General features: G+C 42.9%; 1 long non-coding RNA gene across 1 annotated transcript in view; it reads left to right on the forward strand.

Moving 5' to 3' along the window:
* LOC148141777 (uncharacterized) overlaps positions 1 to 24777 on the forward strand; it is a 30518-nt gene extending 5741 nt beyond the window's left edge. Inside the window, exon 3 of the long non-coding RNA XR_015752443.1 lies at positions 24591 to 24777. This is a non-coding gene — a long non-coding RNA (uncharacterized LOC148141777). The remainder of the gene's footprint in view (positions 1 to 24590) is intronic.
* Positions 24778 to 26632: the final 1855 nt, after the last annotated feature.

Genomic DNA, 26632 nt, shown 5'->3' on the forward strand with positions numbered 1-26632 from the left:
CTGTGAATATAGGTACAAGTTTTCTCAAGAATCTTTCTTTGATACTTCTTTATAATCCAAAAACATGAAAGTCTAATTGGGAACTTTTTTTTCTGAGTTGAAAAGACAGGTTTGCATTGGGTGGTTTCAATCTTATTCAACGAATATAAATTATCTTAAAAACTGCTCATTATAATTTCTGCATCTATCATCAAAGGAAACAGATTCCTAACTACCAATCTTAACATAGTCCTTTTTTAAGATTCAAGTTCTGCATTATTATTCCTCCTTTCTTCAATTGAATTTTGTACATAGGTGTGCCCACTGGAATTAGACTGTGTAGAAATTTCAGAAGGTCCACACTTATCATCTTCTTTGTCCATAGAATCAACAGTGAAGGATTCTTTTAATTCACCTGATAACTTTTCTAAAACTTCTTCCACTCAAATCTCGCGAATCTTCAATTTTAGCACAAAGAATAGCTTTCAAATAATTGCCCCTGCCATTTTGCCACATATAACAAATTCCATCTCCTCACCCATCCGTCCCATGACATACACATCCCATACTCTTCCAGCATTCTCTGCCATCCCTCATGCCACTCCTCATTTCATCCCTTCCATTTACCCCATGCCATCCCAATCCCTCACATCAATCCCATTCCTCATGGTAACAACTGTTCCATTCAGGGCCACATTCTTGATGAGCTCTGCTTGGATTCTGCTATTTTTGATGTGGAAGGCCCTGTCCATCCCCCCCCTTAACTCTGACAATGCCATGCATTGACAGGCCACAGGTGCCTCCACACACTCCAGTCCTCCTCAAAGTCCACATGCTTCTTCAAACACCATGCACCGCCCACCAAATAAACCCACCAATCGACACTTCCCTTAAACTGACCAATCAAAACAGTCTGGCCAGAAAAATATGTACCATTATTATATGTTCTGTGTACAGTCTCTTGTCAGTACTTCCCTAACCTTTTACCACTGTGACCCCATTTCATGGCTTGAACTTTGTTTCACCGGCTCTATTGGAGTAGGGTTATGTCTGCTATAACTCAATCAAAGATCCATGGCAGTCTCTATATGTTTGCCTGTTTGTATATTTGTATGTATAGAGGAATTCTCAAAGTCCTATATGTGGCTCTGGAGCCACAGGTTGCAGACTCCTCGACTAAAGTCTTAAATAAATTGTCACATTTGACCATATTGATCCAATGTTGTCCCACACCAGTTGAGGTTACTATGAAGGCCTTTCCTTCCCTACCAGTCCCCTCGCCTGAGGTGTGTGGCCACCCTCAGATTAAACCATCACCAGTCATCTCTAATGGGAGTGCAGCCCAATGGTCTGATAAGACTTTGCCTTCACTTTACCATTTAGTACTTTGATATAAAAGCCAGGGTATAGACAACATGCTACGTTATAGGGGTTTGCGACTGAATTTAATACACAATCAATTGCAATATTGCAAGTTGATAGCAATGCCTAAGTATATCTGTACATCATGTTACATCCTAATAGCTTCCTATTTTTTGGGAGTATAAAAACAGGATTATTAGGGACATGAAGGATTGGAGAACTGAGGTTAGAATCAGGTCAGCTGTGATTATATTGAATGGTGTAGCAGGCTTAAAGGCTTGAATGGCCTTCCCTTATTTCTAGTTTGTATGTTCACATGTCTGTAGAGCCCTGATCTCAAAATCTTAGCTCACAACCCCACCAGACCTCCACTTTGGAAAGCCCTGCTCTTTGTAATCAATATTGCACATTTATTCATCTTGTTCTTAAGACTTCCGTGAGGCACATGTTGTCTCCATACAGTACATTGTTAAACAATGTTTACTGTATTGTCTGCTTGCTGTATCAGCTTCACATACTGTTGATTTATATACATCTTTTCATTTCCTTATATGCTACTCTATGTTCTGCTCTGTCAAAAACCTGTCCCAACTTTTCGAATCCATCTTTAGAACTAAAGTGTATCATCCCTGGAATTATTCTAAGATACCTCTTCAGTACTCTCCAAGACATTTACATCCTTCCTGAGTGTGGCACCCATAACTGTACACAATGACCTTATTAGTACAGTCTAGAATATTGTATACTTTATTAACCTGCCCTGTCTACCTGTCCTGCCACCTTAATGACTTGTGCACGTGCACACCCAGGTGTCTATGCTAACTCTTTTGTATAGTACCCTTTATTTTATACTGTCCCTCTCCATGTGCTTTCTACCAAAATGTATCACCACAAGCTTCTGTACTTTGATCCTCATCTGTCACTTGTCTGCCTTTCAGTTCTATAATGCCTTCTTCACAGTTTACAGTATTCCCATGTTTTAGACCATCTGTAAACTTTTAAATTATCCCCTGTATAATAGATCATTGAAATATATCAGGAAAAGGAAGGGTCCGAATACATGATGAAGGGCTTATGCCTGAAACGTCAACTCTCCTGCTCCTCCTATACTACCTGACCTGCTGTGCTTTTCCAACGCCACACTTTTCAACTCTGTCAATAGTTTCACACAACATGCCAGTTTATATGTCTATCAGAACATGATACCTAACCAACATGGTACCAGATTTTGCAGGACACATTATGAAGCAAAACCTGGTACATGAGCTACATAAAGAGATATTAGGTTAATTGACCAAAACTCTGGTCAAAGAGGTAGGTTTTAAAGAGTCTTACAGGGAGAAAGAGAGGGAGAGAGGCAGAAATGTGTAGGGAGGGTATTCCAGAGTTTAGGATCTACTGGCAACTGAAGGTGTGGGCACCAATGGTGAAACATGTAAAATTCAGGCTGCACAAGAAAAATGAAGATACCTCAGAGGGTCATGTGATTGGAGATTACAGAGATAGGAAGACCATCAATGGATTTGCAATCAAGAATGTGAATCTTAAAATCCTGATCTTGCTTGACTGCTAAATTGTGTCATCAAACACAGAAATGACTGGTGAACAAGATTGGTGCAAGTTAAGACACAGGCAGGAGGGGTTTGGTAATGTCAAAATATGGAAGGTAGAATGTGGGAAAACAGCCAGGACTGCACTGAAATAGGCACAGCCAGAGTTAACAAAGACTTGAAGCAACAAATGAGCTGAGGCAGGGGCAAAGTTCAGAGTTGTTAAGAAGGTAGAAATGGGAGGAATTGATTATGCGTGTTGGAAGCTCACCTCAGTGTCAAACATAACACTAACATTGCAAACAGATTAGCTTAGACTCAGTTGCCAGGGAGAAGGAAAAAGTCAGTAGCTGGGAAGTGTGGTTTGGGACTGGTACCAATTTTTTGAATTTATATTGAAGTTCATGTTGAGTAACATATTGCAGGATAGGATTAACTCTCCAGCAAACACAAAGTGCACTTATGTTCTGACGAACTACCTTCCAAAAGTTTCAGCTGATGTTAATCACAGAGGAACAAGGTAAAATATGCCTTTAACAAAGCAAATGCACAACAGGCCAGTGATCAAAGAGAACACTTAATTTACAGCATCTACATAGTTTCTTTCTCTCTCTCTGCCGGCTGAAGTAAGCATGCAGCTTTTGAAATGTATTACTTAGTCCAACCCACCAGTTAAACAACTGATACCACATTCCAAATGATTACATTATTTAAAATTTGATGTTGGCATCAGGATGTTATTATTGCTTAAAGTTCAGTGTAGGGTACTGGATTAATCGTGTGATATGGCTTAGAGGAAGGGATGTAAGGAACATCAATCTCATGCAGTCACTCATTTCTATGTATGAAGACATTGCTTTGCGTTGGTGAGACCTGTAGCTTAGGTTGTGTGGTTGAGTTAAGTGATGGGTTAGAAAGCTGTAATATAGATATGAGGTTTTAAGACTGGGATCCAACTTTCACGGTCATGTTGGCATCTGGCTGAATTTGGATGAACCTGTCTGTAAATTTGTAATTGCGTTTTGAATGCAGAAGATTTAATTTTTCTAACTATTTATGTGTGATGATGTGGATGCTTCAGTTCTTAAAAATTTTAAAGACTCCAGTGAAAATTTGTCAATAGCAAAAACAAATTCCAAAATGTACATACTAATAAGTAGCTTATTGCCAGGATTTTGTTAAAAGACAGGGAAGTAGCATATTGAAGTGTGAAATGTTCATTCAATATTGCAAACAATAATTTGTAGATTTTTATTGTGGGCTACAGTGGCTGGAGTGGAAATACGGTGGAAAGTATGCGATAAATTCCATTGTATTTAATTTTAATCACTGTGTTTAGCATTGGAGAATAATATAGAAGAGGTTTATTTTATTTTATTTCTGGTTTTGCCGTGATTTGTAATAAATAATCTTTGTCTTTGTGGTAACCGTGTGAGTTCTGATATAACTGATGTCCTTCTGACAGTACCGAGCACGTCTTTTAAGACATATTAATATAAATGCAGAATAGAGATGTTGTCTGCATCACATTTTTACCAGGACATTGTCTAGGATGAGAAGTCTCAATTACAAGGAGAGACTGGATAGGCTGGGTTTATTTTCCTTGGAGCAGAGGAGACTGAGGGGGGAGGGGGAGATCTAATTGAGACGTACAGAATTATGACAGGCTTGGACAGGATAGAGAGTGAGGGTCTCTTCCTCATGGTAGATGTGTCTAGGATCAGAGGGTGTAGGTTTCAGGTGAGGAATAATGACTTATAGGAAATCTGAAGACTTTTATTTCACCCAGAGGGTGGCGCATATATGAAACATGATGCCTGAGAGGGTGGCGGAGGCAGGTACTCTCAAAACATTTAAGAAGCATCTGGATGAGCACTTAAAGTGCCAAAGCACAGTAGGCTATGAACTAAGTGCAGGTAAATGAGATTAGTGTAGTTTGGTGTTTGTTGGTTAACATCGACATGGTGGGCCAAAGGGCCTGTTTTCTATGCTATATGAATCTTTGACTCTAAATCACGATCACATAACATCAAGGGATTGTGGTTCTTCAGAATGAGGCTAATCAGCCCTTTGGGTCTGCACCAGTTCTCCAAATGAGCATTATGACTTAGTGCCATTCTCCAATTTTTTCCATGTAACCCTGTTCATTCACCTGCTTGAGCTTGTCTTGACCGTGATTCCAGGTGGTCAAGACCTGGAAACCTCCAACTGCACGCTGTGTGAGAAAAATATTTTGATTCATTTGCAAACTACTTTAAGTCTCTTCACACTTGTTTTTGATTTTTTTAAGACTGGGAGCAATTTCTCCCTATCTACTCTACACAGACCCCTCGTGATTTTGAAAACATCCATCAAATCTTCTCTTGCCATTTTCTACAAAGAAATCTATCCAACTTTTTATAATTAAAGTGTATCATCCCTGGAATCACTCTCGAATACTTCTTCAGTGTTCTCAAGATACTTACATCCTTCCTGAGTGTGGAAACCATAACTGTACACATGACCTTATTAATACAGTCTCGGATGTTGCATATTTTATTAACTGCCCTGTCTACCTGTCCTGCCACCTTTAATGACTTGTGCACATACACACCCAGGTGTTTATGCTAAATATTTTGCATAATGCCCTTATACTGTCTCTCTCTGTGTGCTTTCTACTAAAATGAATCACCATAAGCATCTGTACATTGATCTTCACCTGTCGCTTGTCTTCCCATTCAGTTCTATAATGCCTTCCTCACAGTTTACAATGTTTCCATATTTTAGACCATCTACAAACTTTGAAATTGTCCCCCGTACAATAGATCAGGAAAAAGAAGGGTCCAAATACCAATCCCTGAGGAATTCTATTACAAACATTCCTGCAAAATATTCATAAAACAATCACATGGGGATGAATCCTACGTTATGTTGGCTAAGTCTGAGTTGTGGTGTATTTTTATGGATGGTGGAAGGTCTAGCAAGAATTCTTACCGTATCTGATCAAAATTCCCTCAAGTATCCTCCTCACCTGATTCCAGTCACATCTTACCCAGCGCCATTCCCAGAACAAATTGCCACTCAGCAGATGTCCCCAAATTCCTGGCAGCCCTTACATCTGCTCCATCTTTGAAAATGCATTGTACACTCAGACTCACCCTGTCAGACCAGAGCTGCCCTGCACAGTTCCTGACATTTGCCCCAGACATTGAAGACAGGAGGAAATTGGCGCTGTGCTTTGCATGAAGGGACCTGGAAGGCCTACTGGAAGGGATGATACAATCAGGACGTCCTCTTCCCTGAGGACATGCAGTGGAGACCACAATAGCAGACCGTGCCAGTTTGGTAATAACCTGGGTTAAAGCAATCTCTACCATTTGGAGGAACGCAAAGCACTGTAGGAAGAAAGTCAATGTCCTTCACCACTCTCCAAGCGTAAGTGTCACCATCTTCACTCTAATACCCCACACTCACTGCATCATTGCTACAGTACCCACCTGAAAGCTCATGCTATACCACTGTCATTATCATCTGCAACATTTTCCCTCCCTCTGTCACTCTCACCCACCTTTCCTAATGAAGGGCTTTTGCCCGCAACGTCGATTTTCCTGCTCCTCGGATGCTGCCTGAACTGTTGTGCTTTTCCAGCACCACTCTAGTCTAGAATCTGGTTTCCAGCATCTGCAGCCCTTGTTTTCACCCACCCAATGTCTTGACACAACTGCATGCCCTCTGGTTGCCCAATCATTCCCTTGGGCCGCCTCCTTACTTGCACCAAAAGTAATTTCATCCCCCTTAATAGCTGCCCCTTTCTCATTCCATGAGGAAAACTGGTTACAGAGAGTGGTGAGTTCAGCCCGGACAATCACAAAGGCCAACCTCCCATCTATAGAACCCATCTACCAGGCCCGCTGTCAAGGAAAAGCCGCATGCATTCTCAAAGGTTCACCCCACCCTGGCAATGCTTTTCTATCATCGGGGAGAAGGTACAAAAGCCTGAACACAAGCAACAGTTAGTTTTGAAACAGTTTCTACCCGACTGTTGTTCGAATACTGAACGGACTCACAAATTCTTAGCATTAAAGACCATAAGACCATAAGACATAGGAGTGGAAGTAAGGCCATTCGGCCCATCGAGTCCACTCCGCCATTCAATCATGGCTGATGGGCATTTCAACTCCACTTACCCGCATTCTCCCCGCAGCCCTTAATTCCTTGTGACATCAAGAATTTATCAATCTCTGCCTTGAAGACATTTAGCTTCCCGGCCTCCACTGCACTCTGCGGCAATGAATTCCACAGGCCCACCACTCTCTGCCTGAAGAAATGTCTCCGCATTTCTGTTCTGTATTTACCCCCTCTAATTCTAAGGCTGTGTCCTAAGGCCTGTACCTGTGTTTTTGTTTTTGCCGCTGTTTACCTATTATTTACTTATCTGTGCCTGTATTGCTCACAAGACAAAGCTTTTCACTGTGCCTTGGTACACATGACAATACATTCAATTCAATTCAATTCAAGATGGGGGGGTGGGCTGCCCTGATATTTGTCCCCTCAACCCTCATATAGAAGGCAAGACAGGGATGTTGTGACCATCCAGATAGATTCAGAGTGAATGAGCTATATGACAGTGAGACAAGAGCCTGGAGATGCAGCCTGACCCAGTCCATCAGCTTAGTGTATGCCACTGAGCACACAGTGTCCTTACTGCAGTATTACAATGAAATTTTTCAGTGTAGAAAATGTATGGCATTGACTTGCAGAAGTGTGCTGTTAATTGATCGCTGATGTGCCATAACTGTTTGGAGAAACTGGCACGTCAGATGTCAATATGTGGAGTGGGTGTGGCTGGTGCCCATGGAATTTGCCATGAGATGTTGATGCCTGGTGTCCAACATGGAGGGCCTTCAGGGAAACATGAAGCTGAATTCACCAGGTAGCCACTTTAACGTCCATTTAAATTTTCCCAAAGTCTGGCTCATTTGCCAAGTTTGGTAAGATGGGGAGCTGAATATCAAAGAGCTGAGTTGGGTTATTAACAAGGCAGCTAGTAAACAATAAAAGCCTTTAACTGGCAACTCACTGCACTCATGTCAAAGGTGTAAAGAAGGAGTGAGATCTTCCCAGTGTCTAAACTGGCTTTACTGAACTTCTCATCTGATTTTGTCACAAATCCTACCGTCGCCCATATTGCTCAGTCCTCTATAAGATTCCACCCACAATGCCCTATCACTTAGCCAATCCTATATCTACATGTGACAATGCTGCTCTCTAACAAGGTTATGTTGTTCTTGGCTTTTTCAAGAGGGGTTGTAAAAGGCAGAGGTTCTGATTTGTCTGGCATTTGGGTCTTTATGATGGCTAACAGATACTGCCAAAGGCAGTAATCAGGGAAAAGGCTTTTACATTTTTTTAAAAAACAGTTGTGCAATGAAAGGGGAACGGCCAGTTCTCCAATTTCAGGGATTTTTCTAGTTTGGTTAGAAACTGCTAGACACAGAGAAGTAGCTACAGCGAAAAGAGGTTCCATGCTTCAGCAAATGATCCCTGGCTGATTCTCTCTCTCCCTAACATGTCTCCTGTAAGAACCTGGGTTTGATTTTACTTTTTTTTTTGCCAATGGGGTGTGTTTATGAGGATGTTGCAGGAAATTAGAACTGCAGCATTACATTGCATTAGAGTTGGTTGGGTTTTCTGATAGGTTAAGTTATTCCATATTCTGTTCTGTTCATGTTTCATTCGGTAGTGTGTAAGTAAACTCTGTTTTATTTAAAACTGAGTGGTTTGACCAGCTGCATCACTCCTGGAACATCCACTATACATCTACTTAAAACAACTAAAAAGGTTAGGGTCTGGGCTACCTTCTTAAAATCTCTTGAGGGGTTTGGCTTGGCCCATAACACATGTTGCTGCAGTCCTTTTCATTCCCTTTTATTTTGATGTTTTAAAAATACCTGATGTTTAATCCTGATCTCACTGTCCTATCCATGTCATGCTATCATTGGATTACAGCAGAGAGGGAATGTAACAGTTGCTTGAGCCTGCACAGATACTGGTCCTTCAAATGTAGCCCACATTGATCCTGTTTTAGAATTAACAAAAACTGTGGAAGCTGGTCTGGAAAACGTCTGCTCTGATTGGAATCATCGGAGATCTTTATTTCGCCCTTTTTCCTTTCTGTCCAACATTTGGAAACAGTTACTCAGAAAATAATTTACTTCCTGGAGGCAAGTTACAAATTATTGTCCAACTTAGTCCGATGTGACTTCTCACGTAGAAACCATGAAATGGTTATTAATTATTATTAGCCTTAAATAAGCTCTTATTCCTGTTTCTCTTATAACTGTGTGGGCTTAAGCAAAAGGGTCTTTGATAGGCTGGGGATCATTTCCAAACCAGCCTCCATTTCCATACAAATCTTGATCCTCTCATATTAAATCATTCCACACTTCATTAGCACAGCGTGTTGGCCAGGAGCAGTGCTGATTGGAAAATATGCCACAGACTAACTATGATTTTATATATAGCATCTGTATTAAATATTAAGTGTCTGCAATTGCTGTTATTGCAGTTTTGGTAATGGACAAAATTGGGCTTTTGAGCACCTTGTTAACCTCACACTAGGTTTGTACAACAAACTTGCTGATCTGTTAACAGTACAGTAAGATCAGTAATGAATCAAGGGGCCAGGGGCGACAGTGGCTTTTCTCACAGGCCAGAGCATTTTAAAAGGATCTCATAAGTGTTACATTTCAAGAAGGAGCAAGAGGCCAAAATGTTTAACAACAGGAACTTCATTAAGGTGGTGTTCACTCTGTAGGCAGCAAGGTTAAACTAAGCTGTTTCCCTCTTAAAATGGCCAATGGCATCATCATGATGACAAGTGACTGAACTCTAAAAGTAACAGTACTTACCAAATACACAACATACCTCCCTTTTACATCAGATGATCCTGCAATGAAAACAGTTGCAATATTTATAATCATATCTCCAACAGTCAGTAGGTAGGGCATTGATTCCTGTGAGTCTGTCAGAGCAGCTCAGGCACCTGTCATTGATGCTGATCACATTTAGCAGGTGTGCACCTAATGACAAAGTTGATGGGGTTCTCAGGAGAGTGTTCCAGTTCAATGGATCCCACCAATACTCTTGTAGGGAAGAGGTCAGGTGGCTCAGTTGGCTGGATGGCTAGTCTGAAATGCAGACTGATGCCAACAGCATGGATTCAATTCCTACTACCAGCTGAGGTTCCCATGAAGGACTCTCCTTCTCAATCTCTCCCCTCACCTGAGGTGTGGTGACCCTCAGGCTAAACCACCACCAGACAACTCCCTAAAGCGAGAGTAGGCCTATGGTCTGTTAAGAGTATGGCAACTGTACCTTTACCCCCTGGGGAAGTCAGCAAATCCATGGACTTTGATGCACCAGTCTCCTCGCGGCAGAGGGAGCTTGCCATGCATAATGAAGTTAGATGGTCTAGTATCTGTCACCAGTTGAATGCAAGTCCTCAAAACTCCTTTGCAGAGTTTGCAGTCTTTTGGGATGTGGGAATGGGCTGGCTGAGCCAGCATTTTTTGCCATGGGAATGTGGTGATGAGTTACCTTCTTGAACTGCTGCAGTTCATGTGCTGTAGGTAAACCCACAATTCCACTCAGGAGGGTGTCCCAAATGTTTGAATGGAAGAAACCAATGTTGTAAAAAATTAGAGCCATCAACTCCTCTATTATCATTGATAGAATTACTTGCATTTCCTGTACCCTCTTTATAGCGTGCAATTGGTTCAGTCTCCAGCCATAATGCCCTTATGTGGCATATTTGAACCCCCTACAAATCCTCAAGGTCATTCTTTGTAATTGATGAATGTCCCATAAATAGCACGTTGCCCTGCTTTAACCTTCCTTGCATTAGAAATAACTTGGGTCCTAATGTAATTGCCTTGTACAGCTTTCAGTAATTGAAAAAACAAGGCAGGCAAGAATAAACTCTCAAAAATGCCATGTTAAATAATGAAAGAATCTTAAATAATTTTTTGTCTGCAGAGAAAAAAGCTGCAGCAGCCTCTTTACTGACATACCAAACTGAGAGTCATGTGATGTTTGTAAATCATACCATTCCAGGTCACTCATACTGTTTCTTTTCAGTCTGGTTGATCACAGCATTAATCCTGCAATCCTCAAGTAACTACAACAGAGAGCTGAAAGGCAACAATAAGTTTTTGAAAGCTTTGGCAAGACCTAATAACACAGCAGCACATATGGTTGAGCAATCTGTACAGGTTTAGAACTAATGACATATATCTGTTCTTCTGTAAGTTGCTGAATGTTTACAAATTAAGGGGTGACATGGTGGCTCAGTGGTTAGCACTGCTGCCTCACAGCGCCAGGGACCAGTGTTCGATTCCAGCCTCGGGTGACTGTCTGTGTGGAGTTTGCGCATTCTCCCTGTGTCTGCGTGGGTTTCCTTTGGGTACTCCGGTTTCCTCCCATCGTCCAAAGATGTGCAGGTTAGGTGAATTGGTCATGCTAAATTGCCCATAGAGTTAGGTGCATTAGTCAGGGGAATGGGTCTGGATGGGTTACTCTTTGGAGGGTCGGTGGACTAGTTGGGCCGAAGGGCCTGTTTCCACACTGTAGGGAATCTAATCTAATCTAACCATAGCCAGCATCAGTAATGCAGCTCCCCCCACACCCACCCTCAGTCCTGAAGAAGGGTTACACCCGAAACATCGACTTCTCCACCTCCTGATGCTGCTTGACTTGCTGTGTTCTTCCAGTTTCCTGCCTGTCTATTTTGGATTCCAGTATCTGCAATTTTTTTGTCTCTAGCAACATTAATGTAGCACTCTAATGGCACAATTACCCAGCGATCTCAGATCGATAGACCTTCTGTTTAATGACAATGATACATTACTGCTCAATTAAGAAACTGGTAAAGGGTCAAACTATTTTTACTCCTGGATTTTCCTGAGCATTTCAGCTTTTGTCTGGCCAGTATTGATGCAAGCTGGGTTAGCCTATTGTAGCCAGGAAACATTTCAGTGAGAATGTAAATAAAAACAGGATTTATACCTCATGTTACATCAATATTGTTCCACCACTCAAAATGATCATAACTGATCTTCGTATTCAACTTCAATTTCCAGTCTACTCTTCATATCTCTTGATTCGATGAGACCAGAAATCTGTTTAGTTCAGCCTTAAATATATTCAATGATGACCCATCAATGATTCTACGTAGAAATCTAAAGATTCACAATCTCTTGAGTGAAGAAATTTCTCCTCACCTCAGTCCTAAATTATTGACCCCTTATTCTGAGACTGCAGTCACTTATTGATTGCTCTGTCAGGAAAACAACATCTCAATATTCACCCTCGTAAGCACCTTTGCGATCTTTATTGATTCAGTGAACTACAAAAGGTTGCCATAGGCCAAGTTGACTATAGGGGGTTTCATCAAAGAGGGACAACTGGTGATAGTTTTACCTGAGGGTCACCATGTCTCAGGGAGGTTGAGAAGGAAAATCCTTCATGGTAACCTCAGCCAATGTAGGAATTAAGCCCAGGCTATTGGTGTTACTCTGTGTTGCAAGCCAGATATCCAACCAACTGAGCTAACTGACCCCCTTCAATGAGATGAGCTTTTGTCTTTCAAAGGTCCAGAGTGTAGCAACACAGTTTACTAATCCTGTCATTTTAGAATGAACTTCTCATCCAGGGACCAATCTACTGAATCAAGTGACCAATATTCATGAAGGTATTTGAGTGAAGAATGTTGGCAGGCTGGTTAGCTAAGATTTACTTCAGGTTTGATGATAAACTCAAAAGTAATTGATGGACAAAACTCAGAAATGGAAACCCTTGCTAATTCTTTTGTTTCTTCTCCCAGAACATGCTCACAAGATTCAATAGTAAAGGCATTATCTTAGCTAAGATTTACTTAACATACTCCCGGGATTGAACCTGGTACATCGTGGTCTTGCAAAGACTCCAAACTAGTCTTCAGTTACTGCTCATCACTGGTGGAGTTTGTAACTGTTAGGTGTAGACCATTTTATTTGCCACAGGAATTCACTGTTGTCCTTACAATTGGGGTGTATATTCCTCCCAGTGCTAATGCTAAGGAGGCACTCTGTGAACTGTATTGGGCTATTAGTGGTCTGCAGAATGCATACCCTGATGGAATGTTTATTGTTGCTGGAGATTTCAACCATGCGAATCTCAAGGCTGTGCTCCCTAAATTCCAACAGCATGTGGACTTTGTGATGAGAGGGGAGAACATACTGGGTCTGGTTTACAGAAACATCCCCAACGCATACAGGACAGAGCCCCAGTCCCACCTTCGCTCCTCAGGCGACAGCTCTGTTATGCTAATCCCAGCATACAAACCACTCATCAGACATGTCAAACCGGTTCTGAAGCAGATGAAAACCTGGCCGGGTGGAGTCAGTTCTGCTCTTCAGGACTGTTTTGGGTGTACTGACTGGCACGTATTCAAGGAGGTGGCAACCGATGGAGATTCCATCAACTTCGAGGAGTACACAGCGTCGGGGATTTGCTACATTAGCAAGTGTATTGACAGCATCACTGTATCCAAGACCAATACTTCTCGGCCCAACCAGAAGCAGTAGATGAGCTCAAGGGTGTGTGTGCTGCTGAGGCCCCGTGACACCGCCTTCAGGGCCGATGGCAAGGCGGCCTTAACAACAGCGAGGGCCAACCTGACCCGGGCCATCAGAGAGGCAAAGCGAGCAAACGCACAGAGAATACACAGCCCCTTTCAGGACAGCGGTGACACACAGAGCATGTGGAAGGGTATCCAGACCATCACCAACTACAGAACAGCATCGCCTGCTTGTGTTGGTGATGCCTCCCTCCTGGATGAGTTGAACAGCTTTTATGCACGGTTTGAGGCACAAAATGACATGGCAGTGAGAAAGTCCAACAACTCCCCACACCCCCTCACCCCCGCAATGACCAGGTGTTGTGTCTTACCACGGCTGATGAGAGGAAAGCCCGATGCAGAGTCAACCCACAGAAGGCTGCTGGACCAGATAACATCCCTGGCAGAGGACTCAGAGGATGCACTGACGTTCTGGCAGATGTTCTCACAGACAACTTCAACATCTCCCTGAGTTGTGCCATAGTTCCAATATGCTTCAAGGCTGCTCCCATCCTCCCTGTGCCGAAGGAGTCTTCAGCGTCCTGTCTCAACGACTACTGCCCTGTTGCGCTTACACCCATCATCATGAAGTGCTTTTAGAGGGTTGTGATTAGGAATATATTGGGATGAGCGGTTCATGTCTCATCCCAACCGCTCAACAGATGATGCTATTTCCACCACCCTCCATCTGGCCCTCACCCACCTGGAGAAGAAGGTCAGACCACTGTCCATAGACTTCAGTTCTGCATTTAACACGATCATTCCTCAGCATATGATTGGAAAGCTGAGTCTGCTGGGCCGAAATACCTCCCTTTGTAACTGGATTCTGGACTTCCTGACTGGGAGATCTCAGTCAGCCCGTATTGGGAACAGCATCTCCAACACCATCACGCTGAGCATGGGGGCCTCCCAAGGGTTGTGTGCTCAGTCCACTGCTGTTCACCTTGCTGACACACCACTGCCCAGATCAAATCACATCACATCATCAAGGTCGCTGGTGACACGACTGTAGTGAGTCTCATCAGCAGGAACGATGAGTCAGCATACAGAGAGGAGGTGCAGCAGCTAACGGACTGGTGCAGAGCCAACAACCTGTCTCTGAACGTGGACAAGACAAAAGAGATGGTTGTTGACTGCAGGAGGGCACGGAGCGACTACTGTCTGCTGGACATCAACAGCTCCCCTTTGGAGATTGTGAAGAGCACCAAATTTCTTGGTGTACACCTGGCAGAGAATCTCACCGGGAACCTCAACACCAGCTCCATAGCCAAGAAAGCTCAGCAGCATCTCTACTTTCTGTACAGGCTGAGGAAAGCCCACCTCCCACCCCCCATCCTCAGCACATTCTACAGAGGGTTTGGGAATTGCACCGTCTCAGATTGTAAGACCCTACAACGGATAGTGAGGACAGCTGAGAAGATTGTCAGGGTCCTCTTCCCTCCATTACAAACATTTACTCCGCACGCTGCATCCGAAAGGCTAAGAGCATTGTGGAAGACCCCACACACCTGTCACTCAAACCCTTCTCCCTCCTGCCATCTAGCAGAAGATTCCAGACCATTCGGTCTCTCACAGCCAGACTGTGCAACAGTTTCTTCCCCCAAGCCATCAGGCTCCTTAACACAGTACGATCGGACTCTTTCCCATCTGAAATGCTTTGCACGGCTTTCAATTAAAAGAACAATGTCTATTATTTATCATCCTTCTATTACACTGTGACTTGTGTGTTTTGCACGTCTTATGCATTTTATGCCATGTACGATTGTGTTATTTGTTCTGTCCATTTGTTCCTCCTCGGCCCTGGAGGAATGCTGTCTCGTTTTTTACTGTATCAGTTGTATATGGTAGAAATGACAAATAAAAGCTACTCTACTGTAGTAGTTTAGCACTATGCTAACCAGTAAACTCACCCAAAGAATTTGAGCCTTTTAGGTACTGTACTTTAGTTTCTGTCTAATTGTGTAGGCTATTAACATTACCATAAAATTGTCATAGTTAAATTATTAAGTGCAACGGCTTGAAATAGTATCAGCAGAAATAAAGTAATTGAGTGCCTTGGGTTAATTATTGCATCATTTAATAATGGTTGTTGATTAATCACATGGCATACCATGTCTCAGTTTTCTATTATTATTTTCAGCAGTTATTTTTAAAAACTAGAAAATCAACAAGGAGAGACAGGAAAAGACAGGAACCCCTTTTTGAAGGGTTTGTTACCACAAGACCCAGTGAGATCTCTCACCTTGTCTTTCCAAACTTGCGTCATTAAATGGCTACCCCTCCCTCTGTGTCATCTTTCAAGTCTGATATCACTGTGCGTCATTCCCTGAATAACTTACCATTCAACATACCACCATCCCTTGCACCCACGCCATCTATAAAAGTCATTGTGCACTCAGACAAGCGCTGCCTGCAATTGTCCTGCATGGTTGCTAGCATTTTCCCCAGAATATGACAGATATGGGAAAGACCGTAAGATGTAGGAAAAGAATTCGGACATTCAGCCCATCCAGATTGCTCCACCATTCAATCACGGCAGATATGTTTCTCAACCCCATTCTCCTGCTTTCTCTGAGTAACATTTGACCTCCCTCAAGACATTCAATGATTTAATGAAATTGGCACCTCGCTTTGCATGCAGGGACAATACTGTTATTGAAGTTGCTCTTCCTCTTAGACCAGAGGTGGAGGCCATGGCACCTGTTGTGATTGAAATGAGGGTGAGGTGACTCTCATTGAGTATGAGATCCTTGATTGGGGTTATTAGCCTGGCCTAATAGACAATAGGTGCAGGAGTAGGCCATTCTGCCCTTCGAACCAGCACTACCATTCATTATGATCATGGCTGATCATCCTCAATCAGTATCCTGTTCCTGCCTTATCCCCATAACCCTTGATTCCACTATCCTTAGGAGTTCTATCCAACTCTTTCCTGAAAGTATCCACAGCCTTTTGGGGCAGAGCATTCCATACACCCACCACTCTCTGGGTGAAGAAATTTCTCCTCAACTCCGTTCTAAGTGGCCTACCCCTTATTTCTAAACTGTGTCCTCTGGTTTGGGACTCACCCATCAGCGGAAACATGCCTCTTGCCTCCAGAGTGTCCAATCCTTTAATAATCTTATACATCTCAATCAGATCCCCTCTCAGCCTTCTAAACTCAAGCGTATACAAGCACAGTCGCTCCAATCTTTCAGCTTAAGATAGTCCCACCATTCTGAGAATCAGGGAGCCCTGGCTGACTGATATAAACAGGAGATTCAGACAGCCTCCTCACTCTAGGGACTGGCTCTGAGCTGGCTGGTGAGAACCTCAATTATCCGGCATTCAATTGTCCAAACATCAGATTATCCAGCAAGATTGCAAGGTCCTGATGCTTGGCTAAACTATATTATCCGGCATTCGATTATCCAGAAATCGATTAACCGAACAAAATACTCCCCACCCATGTCCTTCAGTTAATCAAGGTTCCTCTGTACTTTGCCAGTGTAAATAAAGGATGATTTCATGATGAGATACCGGCCTCTGTGCAGTAATTTCAACACCAGATCATGCCAGCCTGCTCCAAGGTTGCCTCCCAGATTAAAATCATCTCAGCTCAAGGGGGAATACTCTGGAGATTTGTGGTATTGGTTTATTTGTTCAAGTTAGGACTAGTGGTTCATTTCTTGGTTTTCATAGTTTTAGTAATGTTTGTAGTAATAGTCTTTAGATTTGATAAAGTCTGTTTTTTCTCCCTCACTGCACATTGATTGTTTTTCTTTCTCTCGGGAGACTGTGGGCTGTAGTGTGCGGTCATGGCTAGCAATCTGTTCAGGTGGTGCACCTGGAATATAAAGGGGAGCCATTCCCCCATTAAAAGGAAAACGGTGCTCTCAAATCTTAAGAAGGAAAGGTTGACATTACTCTGTTGCAAGAGACACATTTGACCAATAGGGAACATTTGAAGTTACAGCAAGGTGGAGTATGATTGGGTATTCATCTCCTCCTTTAACTCCAAAAGCAAAGGAGTGGCCATACTGGTACGAAAGAACCTCCCATTTCAGGTGACCGATCAAATCAAGGATGAATACGGACGGTTTGTCGTTCTCAAGGCTCTGGTACACAGAGAAGAGTATGGCATCCTGAACATTTACTAACCCCAACGTATCCTCTCAAATTTTTAGTTGACGCGGTCTCTAAATTAATGGCTCTTGGAGTCCGCCGTACAATTATAGGAGGAGACTTTAATTGTCTCATGGATCCTGGGATAGACAGGATGCCAAAGGGACTGTCGTGTACACCTCGGCAGTCTAGACAATTAGCAGACATGTGTGAGGAGTTGGGGCTAGTGGATGTGTGGAGGTGTCTCTACCCTAATGGGAGGGATTTTACCTTTTACTTCAACCCACACAAGAATTGATATGTCCTTTGCTCTGTTGGTTTGTTTGGACTTGGTGTTGGCCTGCAAGATTTGGAGCATAACTATTTCGGACCATGTGGTCGTGTATTAGATGTTAAGACCAAAGGTAGTGGAGTAGGCACACAGCACTGGTGCATGGATCCATTTCTGTTGAAGGATGGCAACTTTGTACAGTATATTACAATGAGTTCAGGGTCTTTCGGGGCATCGATTGGGGCACAGTCAGTAATCCATCAATGTTCTAGGAGACCACCAAAGCATTCTTAAGAGGTCTGATTATTCATACTCGGCAACGAGAAGGAGCCAGAGAGGGGAGCAGCAGCGGATACTAGAGGCTGAGCTGAAGGTAGCAAGTCGGCATATTATACCAGACCATCTGTGGTCAAATTACAACAAGTCATGGCTCTCTGGGCTGCTCTGGACTCAGCACTCACACAAGCAGAGAAGAGGGGGGTCTCCTTTGCAAAACAAAGGCTGTTTGAATATGGGGATAAGCCAGCAATATACCTGGCTTACCTGGCTCGGAAGAAGAGTGCTCCACAGTCCATTGTATTTTTTAGGAAGAGAACTGGCAACATCAGTCAGAAACTGAAAAAGATCAATGCCAGATTTTGGGAATTCAATGCAGACCTATACCAATCACAGGGCTGTGGGGATGGATTAGCAAGAATGAAATCCTTTTTTGAAAACTTGACCTTCCTGGTATAAAATAGATCAGGCCTCCCGTTTAAATGCACCCCTGACAGTACAGGAGGTCCAACAGCAGCTCCAAGGTGGCAAGGCACCCAGTCCAGACGGGTTCCCAAGTGAGTTTTACAAGGAGTCTATACACAAGTTAGCTGAACCATTGCTGGAGATGTATAGTCATTCGTATATTCTGGATTAGAGTGATGCTGGAAAAGCACAGCAGTTCATACAGCATCCAAGGAGCAGGAAAATTGACGTTTCAGGCAAAAGCCCTGCATCAGGAATACAGGCAGAGTGCCTGAAAGGTGGAGAGATAAATGAGAGGAGGGTGGGGGTGGGGGTAGGGGTGGGGAGAAAGTAGCATAGAGTACAACAGTGAATGGGGGTGGGGATGAAGGTGATAGGTCAGAGAGGAGGGTGGAGTGGATAGGTGGAAAGGAAGATAGGCAGGTAGGACAGTGGGGACAGTGCTGAGCTGGAAGTTTGGAGCTGGGGTTAGGTGGGGGAAGGGGAAATGAGGAAACTGGTGAAGTCCACGTTGATGTCCTGCGGTTGAAGTGTTCCCAGGTGGAAGATGAGGCGTTCTTCCTCCAGGCGTCGGGTGGTGATGGAGCGGTGGTGAAGGAGGCCCAGGACCTCCATGTCCTCGGCAGAGTGGGAGGGGGAGTTGGAATGTTGGGCCACAGGGTGGTGTGGTTGATTGGTGCGGGTGCCCCAGAGATGTTCCCTAAAGCGCTCTGCTAGGAGGTGTTCAGTCTCCCCAATGTAGAGGAGACCGCATTGGGAGCAACGAATACAATAAATGATATTGGTGGATGTGCAGGTAAAACTTTAATGGATGTGGAAGGCTCCTTTCGACCCTTGGATGGAGGTGAGAGAGGAGATGTGGACACGGGTTTTGCAATTCCTGCAGTGGCAGGGGAAGGGGAAGGTGCCAGGACGGGAGGGTGGGTTGTAGGGGGGCACAGACCTGACCAGGTAGCCACAGAGGAACAGTCTTTGCGAAAGGCGGAAAGGGGTGGGGAGGGAAATATATCCCTGGTGGTGGGGTCCGTTTGGAGGTGGCGGAAATGTCGGCGGATGATTTGGTTTATGCGAAGGTTGGTAGGGTGGAAGGTGAGCACCGGGGGGTTCTGTCCTTGTTACGGTTGGAGGGGTGGGGTCTGAGGGCGGGGGTGTGGGATGTGGATGAGATGCGTTGGAGGGCATCTTTAACCACATGGGAAGGGAAATTGTGGTCTCTAAAGAAGGAGGCCATCTGATACCAGGACACCAGATGGCCCTCCTCTCATTTATCTCTCCACCCTTCAGGCACTCTGCCTGTATTCCTGATGAAGGGCTTTTGCCCGAAACGTCGATTTTCCTGCTCCTTGGATGCTGTCTGGACTGCTGTGCTTTTCCAGCACCACTCTAATCCAAAATCTGGTTTCCAGCATCTGCAGTCATTATTTTTACCAAGTCATTCATATAGCCAGGACTGCCTTTCGCCCTCTCTTAGGGAGGCCAATATCTCCCTTACTTTAAGGAAAGGGAAAGATCCTGAGGATTGTGCATCGTATTGACCCACCTCGTTGTTGAATGTGGGTTTTAAAATCCTATCAAAGATGTTGGGTCTGAGGCTGGAGAAGGAGCTGTCTATTATTATAAAAGAGGACCAGACCGGTTTTATCAAGGGCTGCAACTCCTCCAACAGTATCAGGCAGGTACTGAACATAGTCCAAATATGTCAGTAGAGACTGATTCTGGGTTTGGTGATCTCCCTGGATGCAGAAAGGGCTTTTGATGGGGTGGAATAGTCGTATCTCTTTGCTGTTCTGGATCGTTTTGGTCTGGGAGGGGCCTTCGCCAGGTGGGTGGCAGTGTTATATAAAGACTCCAAGGCAGCAGTTATCATGAATGGGGTTAAATCGAACAGTTTTGGTGTGGGGAGGGGCAGCTGACAGGGATGTCCCCTGTTGCCGCTGCTGTTTACCTTGGTATTTGAACCACTGGTGGAGGCCTTCAAGAGGACCCTGAAATAATGGCACCAAAGGTGGGACTTGGGGTTCACAAAATCATTCTCTATGCGGCTGATGTCCTTCTGTTTTTGGCCAACCCCGAAAAGTCCATATCCCGGCAAATTAAATTATTTGGCAGCTTTTCGGGATGCAGGATAAATTTTACAAAGTTAGAAGTCATGCCCATGGGGAGAATGTTGGAAGCTGGAGGACAGAATGGAGTTTCCTTTTAGATGGTCACAGAAAGGTTTTCTCTATCTGGGAATTTTTATTACCCCTGCTTTCCGGCATCTGTACGGAGCTAACTTTGTACAGTTGTTTGAGAGAATAAAGAAGGACTTGCAGCAATGGGAGGGACTACCCATATTATGGCTAGGCCGTATAGCCTTGATTAAAATGAATATTCTTCCTCGGCTGCTATATCCCACGAGGATACTCCCCATTGTAATTACCGTAACAGGTGCTGCAGAGGTTTGTTGGGTGGCTTGGATCATTTATTTGGTGCTGCATGCGCCCCCCCCTAATTAAATTCACCAAGCTGGAAATTCCGCAGGATGGGGGGGTTAGACCTCCCCAATCTGAAGAGATACCAAATAGGCGCCCTGCTGTCATATGTAGGTGAATGGGTACGTAATGACTCAAAGTCAATATGGCTTGATGCTGAGGCCTCGCAGGTGAGACGTCCCCTCACAAACTTACTATTCATGGATAAGATTAGATTGGTAGTTGAGCACTGTGAATGTCTGATTATCATAAGTACTGTGGGAGCATGGAGGATAATGCGGCAGGGTGAGGGCAATTTGCTTAAGACTTTGCCACTCACCCCATTAGTGGGAGCCCCAGGATTTAGACACGGGTCAATGGACTCCGGCTTCAGAGCATGCGAGGGTAAGGAATCTCCTGTCTGGGAGATTTATTCAAGGGAGAGGTCTTGATGTCTTTCAACCAAGTAGGTCAGAAATACAGAATCCCTAACAGGGACCTTTTCCAATACTTCCAAGTTAGGGATTATGTGCAGAAGAAGACCACTCTCTTGGACCAGCTCTACAGGTCAGATATAGAATGAAGAGTGCCCTGATGTGGGGGCGCTCTCTCAGTTAGTACCATTTATCATCTGCAGAGAGGGAATGCCTCGGGGGAGATGGAGAGACTCCATGAGATTTGCAATCAGGAGTTAAGAGAAGAAATCTCATCAGAAATGTGGGAGGACATATGGGGGAATGTAAAGAAAATTTCAACATGCAATAAGGCACAAGCGATGCAACTGGAGATCCTTCAAAGGGCCCATATGTGACTAGAGACATTAGGCAAAGTTTAAGAAAGGATCTTCTCCGAAATGTCCCAAATTGAGCTCCTCAGCCATTATAGGAAGATGATCTTGACTCGCCCTCTTGCAGAGCCTGCATTAGTGCTGAAGGATGCCCTTGACTTACTGCATCAGGACCCCCTGTGTGAAGACCATGTTGAGGCCTGAAATGACAAGATTCCTGGCTTTGTGTCTGCGCTAAATGGCAGAACAAGCCAGCAATAATAATGAGCCTGGTATCTCCGGCTGAGGGAGAGAAGCAAGGCATGGGTGCTGTGTAGCCTAATTCTGCCATAGATCTTGCCATAACTCATGTCCCTCAAACCCCAAAAAGATTTTCTTTATCTCCTAATGGTCAAATATCTTAAGTAGTGTTTCAAAAAAAAATGTTCTTAATGTGTTCAGAGAAATTATGACACATCTTTGGGGCAGGTGGAGCATGAATTTAGAGAGCCTAGGGACACAACTATTTCACCACAGGACACTTCTAAGAAGGTTTCTATGCTGACAGATCTGTCAGTGGAAAACTGGATTCAGGTACAGAATTACCAGATCAGGACCTATCAAATTTCCAGTGAATCCTGCAAACCTCATCAAAGACCAGGAATGTCTGTGTGCATCTTGTCTAAGAATTTCAGCAAAACCATTTTTCTTCCATGATGCATCTCACAGATGCAAAGGTCTCCTGGATTAAACTTGGAATTAAACAGGGGAGGGGGGATTGCAACAAAGGCAAGCTATAGAACGGGAATAAAAGGGGGCAGGAGAACAAGCAATCGAGAGTCTACAAAAAACAAGCGTTAATAAAAACCTCAGCAAGATCTACAAAAATGAAGTGAAAACAAAAAGAAGGTTATGAATGTGTCAAAATGTATACAAAGAACCATTAAAAATCTATGGAAATTATTCAAAGTTTCCATTCTTTCTTTGCTAGCATCACGTTGTGTGTACAAAGGAAAATTAATATGGGAAAATCATTGGGAAAATACTAGTTAAAAGTGATTGCTTTGTAATGGTTTCATGCTGCATAAGTGACAAACTGAAAATGCATTTGTTCCTTGCTATACTGCAGCAATTTATTAATCAACTCACACTGAATCCTCGCTCCCCGACATCAACACTCCAGTCACACAGTCCTGAGACTGAAACATTTGCTCAGCAACTACTAATTATTTACCAGATGCTTTTAGCTCATATTGAAAGAGCACCATATTAATGAAGAGTACACAGAGTAAAACACAAGATCTAATAGCAAAAATTTTGTGCCTCATTTTAACATTTTTTGTAGTCTAAATCAAGTGAAATTTATGAAAATCTCACTGAAGTGCATATTTTTCTTTGGCAAGAAGCAACAGAGGAGACCTGCGATGTAAGCAGTTGGCAATTCCAGATGAACAGTCATCTGATCCAAGTATAGATTTTCAATGGAGCCCAGCACAACCAAGTCATCTGCTGCACAGAATTCCTGATTCGATAATAGATTTCCAATGTAGCTCACCATGGTTTATCTATCCAATAATATAGCATTACAAATCCAGGTATTGTCGACTTCTGCTTTCTGGGCTAAAATTTGCCAGAATCATTTTTCTGTGCAAGGGCAGTGGTAGGAAACTGAGTTCCCTGACTCTAATTTAGCTTCTAAGAATATATACATGTTCAAATATATGTTAATGAATACATGATACATGTTAAAAGTTCTATTTTCTTTCCTGTAAAAGAAACGTTCATCTCACAGGCTTGAAAATTGCACCATCTCTTATCCTTCGTCAAGTTAAGTATCTGAAATGATAACTGTTCATTTAACTCCATTCTACTGCAGATTTTAAAATCCAAACTTGGGGTTGGTTTACCACATTCCTGATATGCACCATCTTTCCTGCTGGCCCCTATCAATGTTAATGCTGTTTGCACTGATGGCATTGACTCCTCATTGACATTTTTCAATTTCTTAAGAATCTATTTTAAAGCATGTATTGCAGATTGAGTTACTGGATGAATGATTCCCTGGACTGTGCACAGACACATAAAACGTGATTCTTTTTCATGTGATTTATGGAAATCTTTGATTTAAGTGCAGGGTTTCCTGGTAAGCTAGCTACACAATAATCAGCTTACGTTATAATGCCATTAGTTTGGGGCATATAAGGTTAGACAAATTGCAATCCATAATAATTCCAAGTAATGCATCAAAAACAAAGTTAGGAGGCAAAAAATAAATAATAGGGTAACAGCAGATCAACAGCCAAAAGAATGATAAAGCATAGAAAATATAACTAATTTTTATCTCTCCCACCTTTTCATATGTTAGGTGTTTAGATGTTTCTTTGTTCCTCTATTTTAAACACTTCTGCATTTCAGTTTTTTCTTTCTCTGCATTTCTCCTAGTCCAAGCTGTGTCTGTCTTCTGATTGAATATTATAAATCCTGACTGGGGAGCCATCCCTGGTAACTTGACTAATCTTTTTCCCATATCCAGCATTGCTGACCATCATCAGATTGGAGTTTGTGGAGCTTGCTGCGCACAAATTAAAATGTTTTCCAATGGTAACAACTTAAAAATGTGCTTTATTAATTGTAAAGTGATTTGGGGTCATCCTGAAGTGAAAACCACTAAATAAAAACCTGTCTTTCTTACTCTTACACACTTTCTCCTCTCTCTTCTGAGTTCTAGGATGCCACCAAGGCGCAGTGGGGAAAGACCACCATGTAACATCTGCCTGTCTGAGAAGAACAGGGGGCCCACGCAGTCATTTGGGCTCTGCTGATGCCTCAGCTAAATATATGGATATCTGATTGATAAACGTACAGACCTGTATATACAAATGATAAATTCTGATCTCTGTATGCAAAGAAATGGAATGTTTCCGTATGTATGGCATGACCAACTGTACAGACCATCAAAATATTTTATGAATAAAGTATATTTTTGAAATTTAAAAAAAATTCTGAGTTCTAGGATGTAGAATTGCAAATTATGAATGGACACCAAATTGAGCATCATTCCTGATGGAAATACATAGAGAAGATCATAGGTACACTGCTCAAAATTTCCCAGTAAGTGGACCAGGTAGTGAGATTCCCTCTACAAAGGTGACATCCATAAACTAGATGTCAACTTTCCCAATATGTTAATTGGTTGATTAGAATTCAAAATGATTGCCACATAATAATCAAGAATTGAAATTTGACTGGTGATTTCAGAAATCTGCATTCCTGGTGTTAGATTTTTCACAACATTCTTGAACATTGAACTCAGGCATTTGCGCAGACAGTGTAATTTGAAATCAAACCTACAAATGAAATTGGCCTCACTTAGTTAGAGATTGAAATGTATTACTGTGGGTCTTTACCAATGCGAATACCTGTCAGAGTCAAGCGGCCTTTATGCATTCGCCTTGCTCCCTTCTACCTTTCTTAGGGCTAAAGGGATCAAAGAGTAAGTGATCAGAGAGAAAATAAAAACATGGTTGTGAGTTAGCTGGCAGAACCGGGTCAAAGTATCAATTGGCTGAATGGTGTACTCTTGCTCCGATTTCTTATGTTTCTATGTTTCGGCCTAACAATCGACAGATTCCCATGTTACATAATTGTGAATAAGTTATAAAACAGCTCCGCAAAAATAAAATTTAATTGATGTATCAATTACCTGAATTTTCCTTACTTAAACTCTTCCTCATTGGATTAACAACTTCAGCTATCTCACTTTGTTACCTTATCAATAGTTTCACTCTTTATCCGAAAGATCTGACTTCACAGTCCGGTGATAATTTAAATTGACTTATATTTATTTCCTGCTTAATTGACAAAAAGGCTGAAGGCTAATAATAACACAATACAGAGATAAGTCAACTGCATGGGACTGAGGAAACAGTAAGATAATCTGATTATCCAAGAAATCAAGGCTTCTAATCCTAAATACAAATGCATTTAAATTCCCCCAAAACTATACAAATGCGATGTAAAAAGTCATTGCCTTCCTAATAAGACATTGTCTTCATGACCCTTGCCCCAGGCTGCATATATTCCACTAACATCAATATTTCTGGTCAGTTCCTAATAATCTAATTGTCACATTTAGAAAGTTTCTTCAATGTCTCTGTGGCTAAATAAAACTGTCTGCTGTACGACTCAGATTGGAATATAAGAACTAGGAGCAGGAGTTGGAAGTTCAGCACATCAAGCCTACTCCACCATTTGATATGATCATGGTTGATCTCAACTCCTCTTTCCTGCCACTTTCCATCAACCTTCAACTCATTACTAATTAAAAATCTGTCTATCTTCTCCTTAAATTTACTCAGGGTCCCAGCATCCACTGCACTCTGGGGGAGTGAATTTGACAGATTCATGACCGTTTGAGAGATAGGCAACAACAAAAAGTAGCCGAGCAGAGGCTGATAGCCAAGTTTGGTACCCATGGGGATGGCGATAACTGGGACCTTGGGTTCCTGTGACTCTACAGGTGACCCCATTGCACTACACTTACACACACACGCACACATTCAGATCGTCTCTCATACACTCATATGTACCCTCTCACAAACGTAAACCCCTTTAAACTCACACACGTACACACATCCTCTCACAGACACTCATATCCCCCTCAAATCCACCTCTCCCCAACATCCTAACCCCCTCCCCCCACTTCGCCCCCCTTCCCCACTCCCACCCCCCCCCCCCCCCACACACACACACACACGTAGACAAATAAGT

This window comes from Chiloscyllium plagiosum, unplaced genomic scaffold (assembly GCF_037043375.1).
Source record: "Chiloscyllium plagiosum isolate Xiang-an unplaced genomic scaffold, Cpla_swu_hap1 HiC_scaffold_32, whole genome shotgun sequence".
Lineage (NCBI taxonomy): Eukaryota > Metazoa > Chordata > Chondrichthyes > Orectolobiformes > Hemiscylliidae > Chiloscyllium > Chiloscyllium plagiosum.